This window comes from Bubalus kerabau, chromosome 8 (assembly GCF_029407905.1).
Source record: "Bubalus kerabau isolate K-KA32 ecotype Philippines breed swamp buffalo chromosome 8, PCC_UOA_SB_1v2, whole genome shotgun sequence".
Lineage (NCBI taxonomy): Eukaryota > Metazoa > Chordata > Mammalia > Artiodactyla > Bovidae > Bubalus > Bubalus kerabau.
Window position 1 is genome coordinate 18004501 of NC_073631.1, and position 17440 is coordinate 18021940.

Here is a 17440-nt window from a genome sequence, read left to right on the forward strand (position 1 = left end):
AAAATATTATAGCAGTATGAAGTATGGGATATTTGATCAATTAATTTGGCTATTATGACTGTAATATAATGATATTTTTTAAAAGAATCAATATTTATTTTACAAATAAAATGAGTACATTTTCTATAGAGTTGAAACTGAAAACGTTATGCTCAGAGCTTCCCTGCTGGCTGAGTGGTAAAGAATCCACTGGCCACTGCAGAGAACATGGGTTCAGTCTCTGATTCAGGAGGATCCTGCATGCTGAGGAGCAACTGGGCCCATGCACCACAACTATTGAACTTATGCTCTAAGACTGGGAATCGCAACTACTGAGCCCATGTGCCACAACTACTGAAGCTCAAGCACCCTAGAGCCTGTCCTCTGCAACAAGAGAAGCCACCACAATGAGAAGCCCATGCACCACAGCTAGAGAGTAGCCCTCACTCGCCACAACTAGAGAAAAGCCCCTGCAGCAATAAAGACCCAGCACAGCCAAAACTAAATCAATAAATAAAATAAATGTTAAAAAAAAATGTTATGCTCTACAGATTAAAGGAACAGAATAGAGAACCCAGAAGTAAACACACACACCTACAGACAATTAATCTTTGATAAAAGAGGGAAGAATATACAATGGGGAAAAGACAGTCTGTTCAGTACATGGTGCTGGGAAAGTAGACAGCTGCATGTAAATTAATGAAGTTAGAACACTCCCTCAGACCATACAAACAATAAACTCAAAATGGCTTAAAGACTTAAATATAAACATGATACCATAAAACTCCTAGAAGAAAATATAGACAAAACATTCTCTGACATAAATTGTACCAATGCTTTCTTAGATCAGTCTCCCAAGGCAATAGAGATAAAAACAAACAAATGGAACCTAAGCAAACTTACAAGTCTTTGTACAGCAAAGGAAATCATAAACAAAACAAAAAGACAGCTTACAGACTGAGATAAATTATTTGCAAATGATGTGACTCGCAAGGGCTTAATTTCCAAAATATATTAACAGCTCCTACAATTCAACAACAACAAGAAAAAAAAACCCAATACAAAAATTGGCAGAAGACCTAAATAGACATTTCTCCAAAGAAGACATACAGATGACCAATAGGCATGAAAAGATGCTCAACATTGCTAATTATTAGAGAAATGCAAATCAAAATGAGATACCACTTTACACAGGCATAATGGGCATCTTAAAAAGTCTAAAAATAATAAATGCTGGAGGGTGCAGACAAAAGGGAACCCTCCTATAGTATTGGTGGGAGTGCAAATTGGTGCAACCACTATGGAAAACAGTATGCAGGTTCCTCAAAAAATTAAAAGTAGAGCTGCCATATGACCTAACAATCTACTCCTGGGTATATATCCAGACAAAACTTAATTTGAAAAGATATATGTACCCCTATGCTCATAGCAGCATTATTTACAATAGCCAAGACATTAAACAACCTAAAATGTCCATCAACAGATGAATAAACATATGGTGCACATAAACAATGGAATATTACTCAGTCATTAAAAAGAATGAAATAATGCCATTTGCAGCAACATGGATGGACCTAGAGATGATTATACTAAGGGAAGTAAGTCAGAGAGCAAAAGACAATACTATATGATATCACTTATATATGTAATCTAAAATACAGCCAAAAAAAAAAAAAAAAACCCCAGCACAAATCAACCTATCTATGAAACAGACACAGAGTCTCAGATATAGATCACTAAGCCTTGTGGTTGCCAAGAGGAGAGAACATGGGAGATGGATGGACTGGGAGTTTGGAATTAGCAGATACAAATTATCACATATATTCACTAGAATGGATAAAAAACAAGGTTCTACTGTATAGCACAGGGAATTGTATTCCATATCCTGTGACAAACCATAATGGAAAAGAATATGAAAAATAACATACATATATGTACAACTGAGTCACTTTGCTGTACAGCAGAAATTAAACACAGCACTATAAATCAATGATACTTCAATAAAAATTTTTTTTTAATTTTTTTAAATTTAAAAAAAATTTTAAAATTCTAAATTTTAAATTCTAAATTTTAAAATTTTAACTGTACTTTTAGTTAAAGTACAGTTGATTTACGATGTGTTGTGAGTTTCTGGTGTGGTGTGATTTAAAAACTTAAATTTTTAAATTTTAAAAATTAAAAAAAAAATTTTTAATTCTAGTTTAAAAGAACTAGAAATAGAGCCATCAATCAGCAATCCAACTCCAGGACATATATCCATAAGGGGCAAGAGCTCTACTTCAAAAAGATACATACACCTCAATGTTCAAAGTGGCACTATTTTCAATAGCCAAGATACAGAAACAGTCTATCAATAGATGAATGGGATAAAGAATGGATACATATACATGTATATACATACAGTGGAATACCACTCAGCCTTAAAAAAAAAATGAAGTAATGCCATTTGAAGAAACATGGATAGACTTCAGATTATCATCCTAAGTAAAGTAAGTCAGAGAAATACAAACATCATGACATCACTTATATGTGGAATCTAAAATATTATACAAATGAACTTATTTACCAAACAGAAACAGACTGACAGACATAAGACATAGTTATGGTTACCAAAGGGGAAGAGTGTGGGAAGTATAAATTAGGAGCTTGGGATTAGCAGACACAAACTAATATATATAAAATAGATAAACAACAAGGTCCTACTGTGTATCACAGGGAACTATATTTAATATCCTATAGTAAACCATAATGGGAAAGAATATAAAAATACATATATATAAACTGAATCACTTTGCTGTTCACCAGAAACTCACACCACATCGTAAATCAACTGTACTTTAACTAAAAAAAGAAAAAAAATTTTTTTAATGCTATGCTGCTTTCTGGACAAAATTGTACTTACTCTCTCACCTCTCAATCTGGTGTTTGATATAACAAGAGGATAGTGAACCCAAAAGATGGCTCAATAAGAATGAGAAATGTCTGGGGAAAAATACTCTATCCCCTTTTATAGGCAGAGAAAAACAACTGATGTTCGACAGAAATTAAGTAGTCTTGCAAGGACATCAAACCAGAGAAAGTTCAATTTAGTTTTGTCCAAATCTGGAGCCATTCTCCTTCTACCACAAGAACCTTCTATGATGATGGAAGACTGGTATATTACCTACATCACTGATAACTTAGAGGTACTAATCAAAGACGGATGGCTTTAGTATAAAAACAATAAATACTCTGTCTTTTAAAAATTAAAAACAAAAGAAAATTATACATGCCTATCTTTTCCAAACTCAACTCCATTTACAATTTGGTGATACAGCTGGAAGAATTTTTTAATATCTTTTGATACTTTAACTGAGCCATGGAAGACTCAGAGAAGAATCCTTACCTTTCAAGTAAAGGCCAGGGCTAGTCATCCTCTTTCAGATTTACTGTGTGGTACTTGTTGTTTGTCTAAACAAATGCACCCTGGCCCAGCCCAGAGAGTGTTAGGTATAATAATTAAGATTTTTTAAAAATGCTGATAAAGTTGCTACAGCTCTATGAAAGGTTGTTGCTGAACCACAAAAGACGCTGGGATTCTTGGCCTCCGGAGGAGAAGAATTCAATCTGGGGCCAGAGACAAGGCTTGATCGCTCAGAGCTTTTGTGTAATAAAGTTTTATTAAAGTATAAAAGAGAGAGAGAAAGCTTCTGACATAGACATCAGAAGGGGGCAGAAAGAGTGCCCCCTCACTAGTGTTAGCAATGGAGTTATATACTTTTTAATTACTTATTACAGTGAATCAAAAGAATGTCTGGAGGTTGTAAAGACCTTACTAGACCCACTCCCATAATTTACATTTTAAGATTACAGGATTAACCAGAAAGTTTTTTTCAGAAACTGTCCTCAAGCAGGATACATTATTGTTATATAATCCTAAGGAATGTAGACGGAAAAAAAGTTTGTCCTTTCCCCTGCTTGAGAATTCCAGACCCCTCTCTCCTTGTGGACCCCCGGACTTCTTATCAATATGCCTAGGAACTGACTCTCTCATCTATTGTATCAGTACTTCTCAGTCATTCCAGTTTATGGATCAATTTTCTAACAGCACAAAATTATAAGGACTCTTTCCAGATACAAATCATAGCAGCTATTTTCTTGGTAATCATTGCTGAGAATATATATGAAAGAATAATGTTAGAAATATTTTAAATTCCTATCATACTCAACATAAAGGTATACAATTGCTTTTCAGAGATTATTACTCAGTCTACAAACAATACTACAAGAGCAATAATCATGAGCCCATGATTCACAGATTAGAAAACAATGAACTAGATTCCCAGGGCAGGTCTGAGCCTCCAGATATGGGTCCATATAAAGATTTTCAAATGCTCTAAGAGTCCCTTGGACTGCAAGGAGATCCAACCAGTCCATCCTAAAGGAGATCCTTTAGGATGAGTGTTCATTGGAAGGACTGATGTTGAAGCTGAAACTCCAATACTTTGGCCACCTGACACGAAGAACTGACCCATTGGAAAAGACCTTGATTCTGGGAAAAATTGAAGGCAGGAGGAGAAGGGGACAACAGAGGATGAGATGGTTGGATGGCATCACCAACTCAATGGACATGAATTTGAGTAAACTCTGGGAGTTGCTGATGGACAGGGAGGCCTAGCGTGCTGCAATCCATGCGGTCGCAAAGAGTTGAACACGACTGAGCAACTGAACTGGACTGAACTGAACTGAAGCACTTTTGCCTTCATGGATCCTTACCTTTATAAAAATATTGACATTTATATTTTCCAATTGTGTTGATGTACAGACAAGTCTATTAATACTACATGTTAAAATATTTTCTTTGGTACACCTGAACCTAACACAACATTATAAATCAATTGCCAAAAAAAATAGAGCATCTCTCCAGAAGACCTAGGATACCTCAGTTAAGAAGTTGAACTGAAAATCAGAAAAGCATTTAAAAAAAAATATTTTCTTTGAACTCAGTGTTCACTTTTTCCTGACTTTAAAAGAAACGAAAACATTTTCATTGTGGGTTCTTAGCACTGTGCCTCAAGGAGAAGGCAGACCTGCCCAGGTAGTGTCCATGGCAAGAACTCACAAATGATAGTCATTTTTTTTTTTCTCACCTTTTCAATCTAGGGTCTAACAGAATTTCTTTTTTTAGTATTTGAAATGCAGGTTTGCAAATGTAAACTTCTGATCCTTAATTTTCCACTCTGTCGGTTGCCTCTCAACTCCTCAGTGTACTCATTGCTTTCAACCCATTTGACGGGTTAAAAAAAAACAAAACAGGATGCACTATTCAAGAAGATACTTTCTAATTTCCAGATACAGTAGTATATTGCCATATTTATTTTCTGTCATTTTAGACAAATTAGGGCAGTACCTCTTGGTCTCACGTGCATCCTATACAAGTTCATAGCAGAAGTATAACACAGTCCTTCATAGATGCATTGTGTTTTAAGATAAATATCTCTGGAAGCAGTGGGAAGGAGAGCTAGAGTGTGAACTGTTGGGAAGCAGGGAACAATGAGAAGGTGGAGATGATGCTGCATCTGCAGGGATGATGCATTCACAGGGTAAGCTAGGCAGGAAGTGGTACCAACCACATGAGAAGATGAGGGAAGGGGAGCAGGTGGGATGGTTCCCCTCAAATGGAACAAGTCTCACTCATGGACTCACCCTCTAACACAGCTTCCAAGTTTACAAATACTCTCAGCCATGCCCTCTGGGCTTCCCAGGTGGTGCTAGTGGTAAAGAAAGAACCTGCCTGCCAATGCAGGAGACATAAGAGACACAGGTTCGATCCCTGGGGGGGGAAGATTCCCTGGAGGAGGGCACAGTGACCCACTCCAGTATCTTTGCCTGGAAAATCCCATGGACAGAGTAGCCTGGTGAGCTACAGTCCATGAGGTTGCAGAGTCAGACACGACTGAGCAACTTAGCATGCACGCAGCCACATGCCCTCTCTGGCATATGCCACACATAGCTGGCCCCCAAGTCCTCTGGTGCCCAGGTCAGAGTACCCATGTATCACTGTGGCTCCTGGTGTATTCTATCTCCTAACCAACCTTCTGCCACTAGTTTTCCCATATGCCATTTGGCTCTCTGCACTGCTCCCAAAATTATCTTTCAGAAAAAAAACAATTGAACTCTGCCACTTTGCTTTGAAACCTCTTTGACTCCATTTTGTCTGGAGAATAAATTCCAAATCTTGTTGTTATATCCCCAAGGCCCTTAACAACTGGTCCAACCTCCCTGGAAGTTAGCTATTTCTCACACATATATGAGTGATTATTTTTCAGATGGATATAGATGCTGTTGATATGAAGAAAATAAAATCTCATTTCAAAGCTTTACTGAACTCATATTGGTTTTATTCATGTATTTTTCAATCAATGGAATACAAAATCATATAACTGTCATCATGTGGAGTTGTAATTTTCTTATATTTAAAAAAAATATCATACTTGAAAAGTTGAGAGTCAATATATCTTGTTTTTTTAAGTCATTTTTCAACTTTCATCACTTATTCAACTTTCAAGGGCAGGGGCGTTCCAAGGATGTGGTCTTTGAGAACAATGGTATATATGGGCTAAAAAATAAATTTGGTTTTGTATTTGTGTGAGCATATTCACTTTCACTTTTCCTTTTCATGCACTGGAGAAGGAAATGAAAACCCACTCCAGTGTTCTTGCCTGGAGAATCCCAGGGACAGGGGAGCCTGGTGGGCTGCCGTCTATGGGGTCGCACAGAGTCGAACATGACTGAAGCAACTTAGCAGCAGCAGCAGCAGCAGTGTGTGTTTATAGTGTGGGTGACAATGGGTGGTGGAAAGGAGATTAGTCTAGGGCTTATATAAATAGATCAGATATTGTACTTTATTTTCAATAATTCAATTAAAACAAGCCTGGCTCCCTAGGTAGGCTTTGATAAGGGAACTGGAGTAAAGGCATATCAATTATAGTATAGACAATTTAAGCTTCCATAATATCCTGTCATAAAAAGTAAAGATGAAAACTGTTATCCTCCTCACGAAGTCACTAGCTCTTCAGTATCATCAGGATGCCATCCTGTATGGAAGGATCTCTCCTTCAGTTCAGTCACCAGTTGTGTCCGACTCTTTGCGACCCCATGGACTGCAGCAGGCCAGGCTTCCCTGGCCATCACCAACTCCTAGAGCTCGCTCAAACTCATGTCCATTGAGTCAGTGAGGCCATCCAACCATCTCATCATCTGTCATCCCCTTCTCCTCCCACCTTCAATCTTTCCCAGCATCAGGGTCTTTTCAAATGAGTCAGTTCTTCCCATCAGGTGGCCAAAGTATTGGAGTTTCAGTTTCAGCTTCAGCATCAGTCCTTCCAATGAATATTCAGGACTGATTTCCTTTAGGATGGACCAGTTGGATCTCCTTGCAGTCCAAGGGACTCTCAAGAGTCTTCTCCAACACCACAGTTCAAAAGCATCAATTCTTTGGTGCTCAGTTTTCCTCACAGTCCAACTCTCACATCCATACATGACTATTGGAAAAACCATAGCTTTGACGAGATGGACTTTGTTGGCAAGGTAATGTCTCTGCTTTTTAATCTGCTGTCTACGTTGGTCATAGCTTTTCTTCCAAGGAGCAAGCATCTTTTAATTTCATGGCTGCAGTCACCCTCTGCAGTGATTTTGGAGCCCCAAAAATAAAGTCTTTCACTGTTTTCATTGTTTCCCCATCTATTTGCCATGAAGTGATGGGGCTGGATGCCATGATCTTAGCTTTCTGAATGTTGAGTTCTAAGCCAACTTTTTCACTCTCCTCTTTCACGTTCATTAAGATGCTCTTTATTTCTTCTTCACTTTCTGCCATAATGGTAGTGTCATCTGCATATCTGAGGTTATTGATATATCTCCCGGCAATCTTGATTCCAGTTTGTGCTTCATCCAGCCCAGCATTTTACATGATGTACTCTGCATATAAATTAAATAAGCAGGGGAACATACTCCTTGACATACTCCTTTTCCTATTTGGAATCAGACTTCTGTTCCATGTTCAGTTCTAACTGTTGCTTCCTGACCTGCATACAGATTTCTCAGGAGGTAGGTCAGGTGGTTTGGTATTCCCATCTCTTGAAGAATTTTCCATAGTTTGCTGTGATTCACCCAGTCAAAGGCTTTAGAGTAGTCAATAAGGCAGAAGTAGATGTTTTTCTGGAACTCTCTTGCTTTTTTGACAATTCAATGGATGTTGACACTTTGATCTCTAGTTCCTCTGCCTTTTCTAAATCCAGCTTGAACATCTGTAAGTTCACGGTTCACATACTGTTGAAGCCTGGCTTGGAGAATTTTGAGCATTACTTTGCTAGTGTGTGAGATGAGTGCAATTGTGCGGTAGTTTGAACATTCTTTGGCATTGCCTTTCTTTGGGATTGGAATGAAAACTGACCTTTTCCAGTTCTGTGGCCACTGCTGAGTTTTCCACATTTGCTGGCATATTGAGTGCAGCACTTTCACAGCATCATCTTTTGAAATAGCTCAACTGGAATTCCATCACCTCCACTAGCTTTGTTCATAGTGATGCTTACTAAGGCCCACTTGACTTTGCATTCCAGGATGTCTGGCTCTAGAATCAGAAAGTGGTGACTAGAAGTAGATTCTGGATTTAAACGGATTTAGCTTCAAATCCTGGCAACACTGTTGGTAGCTCCATGACCTTGAACAAGTGACTTAGAGCTCTGAGTCTAATTTTTTCCTCTATGACACAAATAACTGGTCCATTGTACAACATTATGACTTTAAATGAAATTAAGTTGTTCTTGTAGATATTAATGTCTTCTTTTCTTTCCCTGTTGCTAAAATTACCATGCTCCCAAATATCTCATATATGTCTTCATCCTGTGTCTGGAAAGATCCTTAGAGCCTATTTAGACAACCTTACTTAGTCCTCAGATACAGAACCCAGGTCAAGAGGTCAAGTAAGTTTCCTGGCATAGTATGGTAAAGTGATAATATTTGGAATAACCACAAAGCTAAATAAGGATAAAGTAAATAAAAAGCTTTTGAGAGTTGCTAAAGTTATCAAGGCCATCAGAAGAGAAACAAACAAACAAAAACCCCACACATGTGTATCAGGGAAAGGATTTTCTCCAAAAATACATGTCAGAGCCAAGAAGAAAGAAAGCAGACACCAAACATCCCCCTGCCCTTGTGCCTACTGTTGTCGGAGATGGTTATCTCAATGTCTCTCACTTTCTGCAGGTCTTGCAAACAGATTCACTGACTGCCTTTGCATTAGCTATCTTCAAAAACACTTGTGTAGTGAACAGACTTGGGAAAGAAAGATTGTTCCTCCCTCTAGAGCAAAGGGAGGTTTTGCTTGCTAAGTTCCTTCCCACTATGAAAGACTCAGGTTCTCTAAGCCCGTGGCTCCTGTCTGTAACACGACTTGCTCTATGCATGCGTAGCTGTCACCTAGCCCTCTTCACTACCCTGTGGGAATTTGGGTTTAGGGAACTGCTGCAAAAAAATGCTGAGAGTTGACTACTGCTAGTACCGTAATTAAATCCTTTGTCTCTGATCCAGAGGAATCATATCTTCTGCCAGCATCCATGAAATTGTCTGGTGAACTTGTTAGTTTGCAAGTAGGGGCAAAATCGCACACCCTTCATAGGTCTGGACATTCGCTAAGTATAATCAACAATCAGTGCTGCCTTTGAGTCCTTGAAGAAGAAACTTTATAATAGGCTCCCCTGACTACCTCATGCAGACCCGTAGCAACTATGGCAGACCCAGAAATAGTAATAATAACCACTCTTTTAGTGTATGGAAACTCTTAATGCTCTCATTAAAATCCCCTTGGGGTCTCTTCTAGCAGCTCTATATTCTAATCCCCCAATTTTTGAGGGTCTTGCCGCTAACAGCAGGTACCTGTCACCTTCTCCAGAGGCTTGATTTCGGCACCAGAACAACCTCGCCTGTGCAGAGCATAGGAAGTAGCTGGGCAGGGTGGTGGGGGGGAGTTATATTTATTCCTGGAAACCCTGAAGATAACAACTGACTGAAGAAGAAGTAGGGGAATCCTGATCATTTTCCTCACTGGTGGACAAACTGTGGGTATAATTATGTTCCAGAACTTCCTGTGGGATCAGGAGGAGACTGATAATTACCCTGAAATAGCATCTTTGCCTGGCTTCTTTTCCTTCCCTGTCCTGCCTCCCCACTGTCTTCTTGGTTTCTCTTTGGAACACATCCTTTATAAATAAACGGCAAATGAGGTCTGAGGTCTGCTTCTAGGATAACCAATCTAAGATAGCTAGGATTCTCAACTCTGGCTGTATATTAGAATCAACGGGGGGAATTTTTAAACCATCGATATCCTGCCCTAGACAAAGATCCCCAAATGATTCTAAAGTTCAGCACTGATTTAGGCCAGTTGATGGCCTTTGGGTAGTTTAATTTCACCCTTTGTTATATTCCCAGCATTCAAATAGGCCTAGCAGAAATCCCATCTAGGAACTGCCCAGCCCAGGAAATCCTCCGATCTGAAAACTTGGCCGCAACAGGCAGCAGAAAAATGATACTGCTCCTTGGCAACCGCACTGGCTTCTGGGGGAGTTCTGAGATCAGAAGGGCCTAGAGGGCTTCTTGAGGAAAAGTTTATACAGCCGGCAAACAAAAGCAGGCCACTAGTTCCTGCCACCCTGAAAAGACCACTGCTGTCCATGTATGGCTGCAAATCCACTTTATAGGGCTACCATGACACCACAGCCATAGAGTCTCCTCTCAACAATACCCCTTGACTCCTATCAGCAGGCAGCCTAAGGGCGCTGTGGTGGTTAAATTTTATTTGTCAACTTGGCTAAACCATAACACCCAGTCATTTGATCAAACAGTCTAGAGATTTGATGTGAAGCAGTTTTGTAGGTGTAACTAATTTCTACAATCAGTTGACTAAGTAAAGCACATTACTTTTGATGATGTATTAATAGGTGGGCCTTGTCCAATTAGTTGAAGGCCTTAGAAGCAAAAACAGATTTCTGGAGACTTTTGCCTCAAGATTCGAGATAGAAATCTTGCCTGAGTTTCTAGCATATTAGCCTGCCCTGTCAATTTTAGACTTGTCATTCTCCCACATAATTGCATGAGCCAATACTTTAAGATAAATCTCTTTACAATAAATACACAAATCTATTGGTTCTATTTCCCTGACTGATACATGATGTTCCACCATCCTCAGTATCAAAGGCCCCAGGAAAACATGACTGTGGCCTTGATTTTAGCCAACTCTTCAGTCACATTCAACCTAGTTGAACTCGACCTAACCAAGTCCAGGATTCTACTTCTAGCTGCCAAGTATATCCCTACCATTATCTCTCTCTCTAGTGCCCAACTGCAGCCAGGTTCTCTTCTACATTCTCTTTACACAGGTAGCTGACTACATAGCTTGGCTACCTATCCAGCCCCCCTGGAACATGCCTAGAGCCAATCTCCGCCTTCCCTCACACAGAACAGCCTCTAACCCCGAACTACATTTTCTCTCTGCCATCTCTTATCACCCCTTTCCTCCTGGAACCACTGACACAATCCAGTGCTTAGCAAACTTCCAGCCATACGCAGGTGCTCAAAAAAAAAAAAAAAAAAAAAATCGAATGCAGGAAAGGTGGTCATTTAGCAAGCTCAGGAGCTCCAGGAGGATTTTTGAGAACTCTACTGGTGGACCAAAGAAAGTCAGAAAGTCCATCTGCTTCCTCCCACAAGTGGTGGATCACTGGCATCTCAGTGGAATGCTGTACTGTTGGGCTCAACTCCTCCACACCTGGGTGTGCTCACTGGAGCACAGGTCAAGGTTCACCTCCAGGCCAACTGATTCTGCTAAGGTGAGAGGTGTCTAGCGCTTCCCTGATGGCTCAGTGGTAAATGACTGCCAATGCAGGAGACACAGGTTCGATCCCTAGTCCAGGAAGATGCCGCATGCTGAGGAGCAGCTAAGCCTGTGCGCCACAACTACTGAGCCTGTGCTCTAGAGCCCAGGAGCCTCAACTACTGAAGCCAGAGTACCTTAGAATCCGTGTTCTGCAACAACAGAAGCCCATGTACTGCAACTACAGAGTAGCCCCCTCTCATCACAACTAGAAAAAAGTCCATGTAGCACTGAAGACCCAGGGAAAAATAAATAATTTTTTTTTTAAAGAGGGGGAGAGGAGTCTTAATCTAGAACAGGTAAATGGGCAAGAACACTCATATCTTGTCTTGGCCATCATCCCATCCACCTCCTGTCCCTGTTCTGGTCTCCTTAGTACCAGACATCTTTGGTCTACATACACAAGGATTCTTACTTTTGTCTCCTGTTTGGCCAGCCTTCTGCACCCAGCTTTGTTCTCTCACAAGTTCTCGCTTTGAGATTCTTGACTCTGGAATCAGAGATGCACATTTTGGAATCCTGACTTTATCACTTACAAACCAGGTGACAGTAAACCTTTCTTGGTTCCTTCACCTGTCAGGCGGAAGCCACCTAACAACCTTCCAGGACTGCTGTAGGTTTAGAGGTGATCAAAGAATTAGTGAGATCTAGCAGGACATCTGACACAGCAAGAGCTTTTCAAATGTCAGCCATTATCACCACCACTGGGGCTTCCCAGGTGGCGCTAGTGGTAAAGAACTCGGCTGCCAATGCAGAAGACATAAGATATGGGTTCGATCCCTGGGTCCGGAAGATCTCCTAGAGGAGGGCCTGGCAACCCGCTCCAGTATTCTTGCCCGGAGAATCCCACAGAGAGAGGAACCTGGCAGGCTGCAGTCCATAGGGTCACAAAGAGTGGGACATGACTGAAGTGACTTAGCACACATTATTATCATTATTGGGCAAAAGTTAATATTTAACATCCAGGCACCACCACAATTATTTTTTTAAAGACATTTTACACCTGGGTCAGAATAGCCTGCCCACCCTCCAGACTAGAGAACATAAGCAAAAGACTTTCCAACTACTCCCATAAGTTTGCACAAACTTAAGAGGGGAAATATTAAAAAATAAAACCCACTACTTATGCTTGTTATATTTTGAAATTTCAATTTTCCTAGCCATTTATTATCTGTAAGCTTCACTCCATATGTGAAAGGAGCTGGTTTTTCAGCTTCCCCTTTTGGTAGCTCAAAAAATAACATTTCATGAGAACTGTTTTTTCATAGAAAACTGAATTAATTTCTGTGACTCTCAGCCCTAAATCTACATTATAAGTAATTTGTATACAGCTTTATAAAATGTTCTCACACTTTATCTCCAACCAAAGAGTTCCACTTCTATGGATCTCTGTGTGGCCCGGATGATTACATCTTTTAAAAGCCCTGCTGCAGATTCTGACGACTAACTGACTTTGAACACCACTGACCTACTCTCTGATTACATTAATAGATAACTCAAAGCTGTACAGAGGATGTGATGCATAAATAGATGCGGGCTTGTACCAAGGGGCCTGAGGGCAGCCCTCAGCTGTTCTCAGCCTGCTCTCTGCCCGCCACTCCTGCTCCAGGTTCTGCTTGTCTGGATACCTTAGTGCTGACTGCAAGTTACCCCATTCCTGCAAGATCCTGGCAGACGGACCTTAAAGAGGCGGAGCCTCTGCTGCCACTAGGTAGACGCTCCCTCAGACCAGCACTCCAGAGAAAAAAGGGGCTGGGGAGGAGGGAGCTGTGTGCAGAAAAGAAGAAAGGAGCAGAGGAAAAGGGAGAGGGTGAGGGGTAAAGCTGCATCTATGCATCTGGCCATAGGAAAAGAAACGTGACCAAACAAGACGGGTTTCCACAGACAACAACAAGCCCCTCCCAGCTGTTCAGAGATTGCCTGGTTCTCTGCACCATACATAATGCTGCTTTTGCTTTTGTTCACATCTATTTTAGAGGAAATTATTGCCTAGCATTGTCATTTCCCCTGCATCTTATATATGTCCTCACTCCGTGACTGGACATTATTAGCAGGCTCTCTCTCCTGTTCTCAGATGTGGTAGCAGGATGCAGTAGTTCACTGGAGCAGATTTGTTGCTCCGCAGATCTGTGTCGCATTAATGAAGGGTGCACTGCTGGACTGCCCTCCCCATTACCGCCCCCACACTCTACTTCGTCTCCAGGCAGAAATGCATCTCTCCTTCCTCTGGGTCCGCAGCACTTGGTATTATTCTAGTCTAATCTGTCCTACAGATGTTGGATTATGTCTGTGTCACCGCTGCATCTGGCGTCTGGTTTCTTCATCACTTGGAATGAAATCAATGAACGGGTAAAAATACAGGGTAGGGACCCGTCGTGCAGCTCCTTTCTGATGTCACTGCAGACAACCTATAGGACCTCTCTTGAATTTCCGTATCTGTTCATCAACTGGACACAGGCAGCTCCAAGGACACTTCCAGAGGTTGAAGCATTAAACACAGGAGACAGCTAGAAGCATGGCACTGAAGAAAACAAATGGACCTGTATAATTCCCTGCAGATCAATCCTAGTTCCCAGAAACCTTGCCATTGTGTATTTCATTCCCATTTGAAGAACAAAAAAGAGCATTTCGGGGCTTTGATTTGTTCAAGGTCAGAGAGCATGCTTAGGACTGGAACTCAAACTTGTTTGAACCCCCAGGCCACCCTCCCCACACGGTTTCATCAGTGGGAGACTGACCACACAACACAGTGTCTTGGGGGCATTGCTGAAGAACTATGACTTCATTAGGATGGAAAATAGCTTTTATCCTCCCTTTTATCACAGGTTGTAATATAAGACAGAGTTCCACAGTGTGACATTTCTCACTAAATCATGCCCTTTTCCAACTCTGCCTTTATTCCCCTATTGGAGCAGGGTCATTTAAAATTTTTTATTTGAATTATTGAGAAGAAAAAAACCATTCCCTGCTTTTTATAGGCTTTAGGGCATGTATTCCTTCACCATCCTAACTTATAATCTTTCCCAGTTACTCTCTTTCAATACACAGAAAAATAAAATTTTCAGTCCAAGTATACCCTTGAAATTTAGAGTCCATATCTTTCTAATAACTTAGCCTAAAAGAGTTTCTTGAAATAAACTCTGAATCCTGGAAGACATATTTCATGAGAATTTATCTAGTTGGTTTCCCAATATTTATAATATGAGAATATCTTCCCTACCAAATATAAAAATACATCTCTGCCTGATAATAGTTGTGTTTAAAGTATTCATTGATTGAAAAAACAGTCAAAATGATAAAAATTCAAAGTGAATTCAGTCAAGTTGGGAAATGTTTGTATTTTCTGCGTCTCTATGGCATCTATAATCCATCTGCAAAGTAATCACTTGTACACGCGTGAAAAATAGCTGATGGCAAGATAGGCTAGGCCAATCATCAAGGGCCTTGTGTGGCATACCAAGGAGATTAAGATTTATTTTGCAGGCAAAATGGAATCAAAAGAAGTTTTAAAGCAAACTGACAGGACCAGATCGATTTTTTTCAGAAGATAATTTTGGCAGCAGCGCATGTACATGTGTGTTCAGTTGCTTCAGTCGTGTCCAGCTCTTTGCAACTTTATGGACTGTAGCCCGCCAGGCTCCTCTGTCCATGGGATTCTCCAGGCAAGAATGCTGGACTGGGTTGCCTTTCCCTCCTCCAGGGACTCTTCCCAACCCAGGGATTGAACCCACGTCACCTGCATTACAGGTGGATTCTTTACCACTGAACCACCAGGGATGCCCTTTTGGCAGCAGTACAGACAGCCAATTATGAAATGGCAAGAACAGTGCCAGGAGTTCAGGAAGGAAGTGGAAAATGGCATTGGAGCCACAGTGATGGGAGATGCCTCTGACCTCAACATTGGAGGACTAGGTAAGCCAGTAGTGCAGGAGATGGAGGTCTTTCGAATCAAAATCTTTGAGATTTTTTTTACCTGGAAAATAATAAGGAATACCAGAAGAGGTGTGTACTTTTTGAATGGGGTTGGGGTTGGAATTGGTGGAATGGCACATGAGATTGAATGGAGTTATATGTATTAAGCTTGAAATAATAGGGTACATTTAAGCAATGGCTCTCCTGCATGCCACTGGATTTTCAAGTCTTATAATGAGGAGATCTGAGCTGGATCTTTAGGCAGCTATAAATGGTAGTTGTTATGACAGTAACTTGTAAGTCAGATAGCCCTTGGTTCAAATCCACTTATTTACGGGCTTGAGCAAAATCTTAAACTTCTGAGCCTTAGCTTCCTCATTGGAAAATTGGGATAATGCCCATATCAAACGTTTCTTACCAGAGATTGTAGGATCATAATTTTTTAAATTAAAGACTACATATATTAGTAACTCTTGTAGGCTTCCCTGGTGGATCAGACAGTAAAGAATCCACCTACAATGCAGGAGACCCGGGTTCGATCCCCGGGTTGGGAAGATCCCCTGGAAAAGCAAATGGCTACCCACTCCAGTGTACTTGCGTGGAGAATTCCATGGACAGAGTGGGCTACAGTCCATAGGGGTCACAAAGAATTGGACACGACTGAACAACTAACACACACACATTAGTAATTTGAATGGCATATGGTAGCAGTATATGCCAACTATACTATTGTTATGCATACAGTATATACATTTATATACTGTATATATATTATATATACTGTATATTGTGTATATACAGTATTATATATACAGTATATATTGTTGTGTATACAGTATACATAACAATACTGGCTCAACATGTAGCCAGTATTGTTATGTAGATTGCAAGTCACCAGACGAGTGGTACCAGCTCCTGAAATAGTGGAATTTTTCTTGCAGAGCAAGAGAGAAAAATAAAAAGGAGGACCCTAGTGATACCACGCTAGAGAAAAAACCAAAGGAAGAGCACTGACAAAAAGGCTGAGAAAGCAAGAAGGAAATCAGGAAAAGAGGGTGGCTCAGCAATCATCAGAGGAAAGAGCTTCAACAAGAAGGGGGTGGTCTGATCCCTGCAGATCAGGGCCAAATATTCGTCTTAAATTAATAAGGAAACCACAGTGCCCTGAAGAGTGATGTGAAGAATGGCAACTGACTGGGACAGTAGTCAAGTGCTTCTAGAACTATGAGAGGTGAATTATCAAAGCCATTATATAATGGCAAGACAGAGAACATAATCTGGATTAAAAATGAGAGCATAACTAACAGAATAGACATTGCCTAAAAAATGATGCATCTATTTGACAAACTGGGAGCAATTAATGTCTGCTGCTGAAGTTTCCACTATGGATGCAAGAGAAAAAGTAATTCTTGTGAATTATTATACTGTACAGCTGTAATTTTTATAATGTCGTATGTCAACTACACGTCAATAAAAATAAACAACTGAAATAAGTTTCAGAAAAGAATCTTGTAAAGAGTAAAGAGCCTGTTTTACTCCAAAAAAGGAATCAAAATTTTGAGTTAAAGAAAACCGTTCCAACAAAAAATGTGCAAATAATCCCCTCACTCATCTAACAAATACAATCCATCAATAACTGCTATT

General features: G+C 40.3%; 1 long non-coding RNA gene across 1 annotated transcript in view; it reads right to left on the reverse strand.

Annotated features, from left to right (window-relative positions):
- LOC129658932 (uncharacterized) overlaps window positions 1-17440 on the reverse strand; it is a 52087-nt gene that overhangs the window by 15366 nt on the left and 19281 nt on the right. The window lies entirely within an intron of this gene.